Genomic DNA, 6,264 nt, shown 5'->3' on the forward strand with positions numbered 1-6,264 from the left:
GACTGGTACTTCCTGTTGCAGTTTTCCTTGAACAGTTCTGGTAGGCAGGGGACAGCTAAGGGTGCTTTTTTAACCATCAGCCATTTTTGGCTCCACAGGGATGATTAAGCCTATCTCAGGACAAGAGATGGACCAGATAATGCTCCCAGAGTTCATGCACATGTTCAGAGAAGAAATTTTTTGTCAGGAAGGAAGCTGAGCTCTTCTCTTCTGACCTCATAAGAGAGCTGCAGGAGTGTCACAACTTCTGGAGTGTTCATTTTATAGCCTTTGCCTGCAATCACACTTTTAAAATTACATTCTCCTGATCAAGACAAGACTGTAGGAGACCAGAGAACAAAATAGGCTGCTCTTTTAATCTGTAGCTTAGACAGRTAGTTCAATACATGACTAATGTGGGTATTTAATACTTGTATTTCTAACTCTGAAAAAAGGAAATACTTTTCCTCTTCTTAGCCTGTAACACTAGAAACCTTGATTTTTTTTCTCATAAAAATACATTTCTAGAAAAGAACAATGGGAAATTAATTTGTATCTCAAAGTTTACATGGAAAATGGGAAATTATTTATTTCTTTTATTTTATTAAAGGAGRCACCTAAAAGATAATCTGAAAGCATTTTCTCAAAGCCCTGACTGTATTTATACTATATGATAAAGAATCGGTCAGCTTTTGAGAGAAGTTTTAATTCTATTGAAGACTTCTTCCTTATCTGCAGTGGCAAATGCCTCTGAACACAGTAATTTTGGGTCTACTTTAGAAGAGACATTTTTGCTGTTCTTCAGACATTGCAAGACAGGTTCAGCTTCTCATGTGTTGTTTGAGTTACTCTCAGCAATCATGTGTTGCTATTAACATATCATAAAAGGAGCTGTCCTTCTACAATGCTGTTAAAAATGCAGTTCTTGAAATTTTTTTTTTTTGCCAGTTTTGTTTCCTAAGCCTTACAAAAAAAAAGTGGAGGAAATAATACTGCCTTTTGGTGAGGTCCAACATCCTAGTGATGCCTTAGGATTTTTAGCTTCTATATTTTCATGCATCTGTATTCTCTAGTAAAATCTCTAYGCTATTTTTTGAGAGGAATTTCAGGTGTGATTAAGGTGTTCCACACGATGATGAAAAGGCAGTCTCGGATGATTGAGGTACTTACCCTTGAAGGAGGAATAATGATATCAGTAAGAGTTCTGAAATACTGTTGGCAAAGGCTGAGAAATTAATAAAGCTGTGATCATCTGTGTATTGCCAATATTGCTACAATAGTTAAGAAGCTTTCTTTTTAGGGTAGCCAAGCAGTCTGTGTCAAAAAAAAAATCAAACTGAGTGGACATTTAGAGCCTGCAGTTTCTCCTTTTAGTTCCACTGGAAGTAGAGCCACTTCCCTGCCAAGAGGCAGCCAACAAAGCCCGAGTCTGTGGAATTGGGCTGATCCTCAGTGCCCAGGACAGGGCTAACGCTGGTCACAGAGACAGACCCAAGGCTCAGCCTGCAGATGTGACACTCAGTTGCCTCAGAACAGCTCTCTGGAGATCCCAGCAGCTCAGGATGTTGTGAGCAGCCCAGGGCAGTCACTGATTCCGCCTGACCTGGGTGTCTGGCCATCAGCTGGAGTGTACTGGGACAGCACTGTGAGGCAGCCTGTGTCTGGAAACAACTTCAGTCCTGAGGACTTCAACATCCCCTTGCTCTGACCATGTATGCCTCTCCCCGCAGTTTCACCCTGAGAGTAGAAGCCGTAATGTTCAGTGGGATCACATCTCTACCTGCTGCCCTGCAGCGAAGGGTGACATTTTCCTCATTCAGGTTGGGGTCTCTCTCCAGCTCTAGGGACATGCACTRTCCCACAGACAGGGCTGCAGGGCTACCTGAGTGTCAACCCCAGGGATGGATTCACAAGGCTACCACTGAGTGGGTCCAGTTCACTCCCAATGTTCATTGTTACACACACACAAACATAAAGTTATGCCTGCATCCTCTTCCTCATCCTTGATTATCTCCAGAAGAAACATCAGGTAATGCAGCACCACCATCTTTACAGACACCATCTTGATGAAGAAAACCCCTGCTGAGTAGGGGAGTACGTCAGCAGGGAGAGCAGCATCACAAATCATGATGGCAATTGTCCTGGACCCCTGTGCAGACATATACTCAATTTTCTCTGGGTCAGTAGTGCACAGTCCTAGTCTGGATGTTACAGTGGCAGGACAGAGCACCAGGCACATTGTGAGGCTCCCCTGCAGGTTTATATTTCTGGGGTGCTACCCAAGAGGTGTGAAACTGAGACTTCTGAATGAAAACACTTTGGGCATGTGGAAGCCTTCACGTATGTAAAGCCTCCCAAGGATGTAGCGCAACATCTCTTTCAGGACACCGTCTCTTCCCCCAAACTACATCCATAGCAATCCAGCCAGGCCAGTCTATGTGGAATGAAATACAAAGATTTCCAGGAATGYTGTGGGAATGAAAATGTGCACGTGAGAGAAATCACTGGAAGAAGCAGCCAAACAAGGGTTACAAGACAAGCCTGTATTGATAACAAAGCACATAATTCCCATGACAGCACCCAGGAGCATCAAGGAGGAATGCAGTGTTTATGGCATGACCACAGGGTCTATACCCCATTCAGCAACAGCGCAGAAAGCTTGACAGTGGAAAATCCTGCCCTCACGTTCCAGCAATTTTGTAGCTATTAAGTGTGCCATTCCTTTTTCCCATTACCACAGCAGGAAAAAAGATACATCCTTTCAGCAATGACAAAAAGGTTGTTTGAACATGAGAGGCTTTTCTATGAGGAGGCAGATGGCTACAATTCCCATGCTTATTTCAGGGTGATTCCCACTCATGGTCTGAATTCTTCTTCACTAGGCACTGTGCAGACTTGGGCAGTTATATATAACATTTTTTTCTTTATAGAGAAAAAAGAATATGTGTGTGAGTGTGTGTGTGTGTGTGTGTGTGTGTGACTTTGACTACTTTGAATTGCTAAAATTAAAAATTGAAAATAAGAGTACCAACAACCACAATCTTCCCTTTCCCCTGCAATTGTAGCACACACAGTCATTCATAACAACTATTTTCCATCTCATTTAAGCTTCAAAGGAAATTGGTATCATCCTTGACCAGGAGACTGCAGGAAAATAGTTACAACTCAAAGCACATTCAGAAGTTCATTAAACACTAATGCCATTCTACAACTTCAATGAATGCTTGTCCTTCTACATGAAGTGATGAATATAAGAGTGAGAGACCGGGCAATGGAAATGAAATTAAAGCATTTTTATTTGGCATTAATGGGCAGAATAGATGTTTCCTGAATTTGCCTGTTTTRTATCTCTTTCAGGAAAATGGTAGAGCCAGTATCAGAAGGAATAGTCAGGCACAGCCCAGTATCACCAGGGAAGTTCATAGTGACAAGGTAGATCCAAGGTCAAACCACAGAACGGGTCCAGAAGCCAGGATGAGTAGGCTTCRTGGCCAAGTAGAGGCACAGTTGTAACAATGTTGGAGAGGGATGCATCTCCCATATGGCTTAACCAGAAACTGAAACGATGGTCTGAGCTGCWGTGAGGCTCCTGAGCCCACGAGTGGAAGGCTTGGAGGGAGTTCCGGAAAGGCTGATCAGGGCAATTAAGGTCTCAGTGCACTCAGGGATCTSAAAGCAGGAAATAAAATGGTGTTGGGGTTTTTGCTGTTTCTTTGGTATCAAAGGAAGTAGATGGTTTAGGACAGGCTTAGGATGGTTCTGCAGTAAATCCCAAGGTAATCAGACAGTGAGTGCCACAGGGACTCATGAACAGGGAACTGATAAACCATCTGGACAGTGAAAGCTCTTAATCTTAGGAGGAGGCTTAGGTAGCAGTTTGATGCTTCATAATGCTTTTTAACTTTCTTAAGCCTCAGTCTGAATTCCAGACCAGAGCTGTGGGGCCTTGTTTGAGGCAGTAACTATATTAYAGGAGTTACTTTTTCATGCTTTAACTGAATGCTCCAACTGGATTGAGGGTTARTATGTGAACATCAATGTTCTTCCATTCAATGTTTCTTCCATGATCTTGCTGCTGCCTTATCCTGCTGGCAGTTTGTGCCCCTATCCATCCTCTTTGTTTTGACTCTTATCTCAACCACTTGATGGCAGAATCTTTTGCTTTTCTTTCCAGTTCTCTGTCTTGGCATATCTGCAGGATGTGTAATTTCATTATATAGCTGTCTTCTAGAGCATCTTTTGGATGTTTTTAATCTAAAACTATTACCTTTTACATAATTGTGTTATGGGATTGTAATGATTAAATTCACTTGTCTTGTCTGTGGAGAATAAATTTAAATGGAAAGAAATACAATCAGAGAGMACATTCACACAAGAAGATATGTGTTTGCAATTATTTTTAGTTGACTTTTAAGTTCCATTTTCTATATACTTAATTGTGCTTGCATATGGCCAGCTTGGAGMAAAATTTGTATTGGATTTAGCCAAAAGGTGCTAAGAATCTTATGTGTTTTAGGAAGATGCATGATGATCTTATTATGAAGTAATGAAGCAATTTCTTTTTTGGCAGTAAGCAGTCCAAAACTGGCTCAAAGCCCTCAGCTTCTAAATCTCARTGGTTCTTCATTGTCTTATACTTTGCTTTCAATACCTTTTATAGATCTAGGTTTCAAATGAACATGAGTGTTGCTAATTAGATTTCCTAATATATTTAGATGCAATTTATCACATTTGTAAATTACCAATTAAAGTAAAATGGCATGAGGCCATAGGATGTGGAGTAGAAGTATTAAGTTAGAGGTAACTGATGGACCTGGCTTGTGGAAACCCACAGCCAACACTACTTCGACTGCAAACTCAGGGTTATATTATGTGGGAGGAGTAAAGGGAGAAGCTGTTTACAGGAACATGAAAAGCTGTATGGGACTCCAAAATCTGATTCATGTAAGGTATTGTAGGCTGGGCTTGAGATATATTATTAGAACCTGAAATATCACTCATTCACAGGAGCGCAATGTTGAATGCCCCAAAGGGAGAAAAAAATGGATGCTGTAGTTACAGTTAAACTCCCAAATTTAATCCTTTTAATCTCTTGGAAATAAAACATCTGTTCATAGGAATACAGCTGTGCAAGAGAGCTTTAAATATTTCTTTCTGAATGAAACCTAGTTGTAATTTTTACAGGCAGTAAAATCACTTGTCTAGTCTAGAAACAAAATAAATAGCCCGTTAAATCTGCCCTGGTTTCAATCCTGCCTCTTTCCATGGTATTTACAAGATATTTAGTCAGATATAACACGATGTGTGTTTGATACAACAGGATTCAGACTGCTCTTTGTGCTGGTTCCAGAAGACATTATTATTTTTAGCCAAAATATGTGCAATTTTTAACAGCAATCCAGAGATGGTTTTTGTACCTAAGCAATAACAAGATCTGAGCTGATGGACAATGCTCCAATTTAAAGTGTCTCACAGTCTAACAGCTAGTAATGTTTCTTTCTAGCATCTGTGTGTGTAGGATATGTGCATGATACACCAGATATATGAGAAAAAAAATTTATAAAATCATGTAAATGAAAGAAAAGCAACAGCCTACTTAAACTAACCCCCCACGATTTTGTTATTACCCCAAAATATTTTAAGTTATACTCTGCATATTAAAATGGAGTTGTCAGTAAATCTCTTTGTGAAACGAAATGTACTAGTTTTCCTTTGGTCTGAAGTCTGTTACCTGGTCATATTTCTACCATTTCTGATAGGGTGGCCTATTTCACACAACAGATTTCACACAATATCTTACCTCAACTGACCTGTGAGAAAATCTATTCCAATGGTGATTATAGCATTCAAGTGGATTTCAAAACAGAAAAAACAACCCCTTCCTTAGAGGATATACAATTCTTCCCTACCTATAACAGTATTTAGGACAGGGCYATCCCAGTGTGGTAGTAATGTGTCCAAATCAACTCTGTAAAATGAGATAGACTTGCAAGTTATATAAATTTTAAAATCCCTAAATTTTCCCATTTAAATAAATTGTACAATGAAATGTTAACACTCAGTTCCATTAAAGTTTTTGTTATTCTTGCCAATCTACTCAGTAACCACAAAATAAGAGGCTATTTCTGGAGGATAAATTATTCAGTACATTATTTTCTTTCTTCCGTTCACAAAATGCTCGGAAAAATCCCCACAATAACTTTATTGCCTGAGTTTGTAAATTCATTTGGTAAACGTTTTCCCTGTGTGAATATTTTATGAACAATTTGTTGTGGATATTCATGA

The sequence above is a fragment of the Malurus melanocephalus genome, unplaced genomic scaffold (genome assembly GCF_030028575.1).
Source record: "Malurus melanocephalus ecotype Western Australia unplaced genomic scaffold, MMel_1.1 scaffold_2, whole genome shotgun sequence".
Lineage (NCBI taxonomy): Eukaryota > Metazoa > Chordata > Aves > Passeriformes > Maluridae > Malurus > Malurus melanocephalus.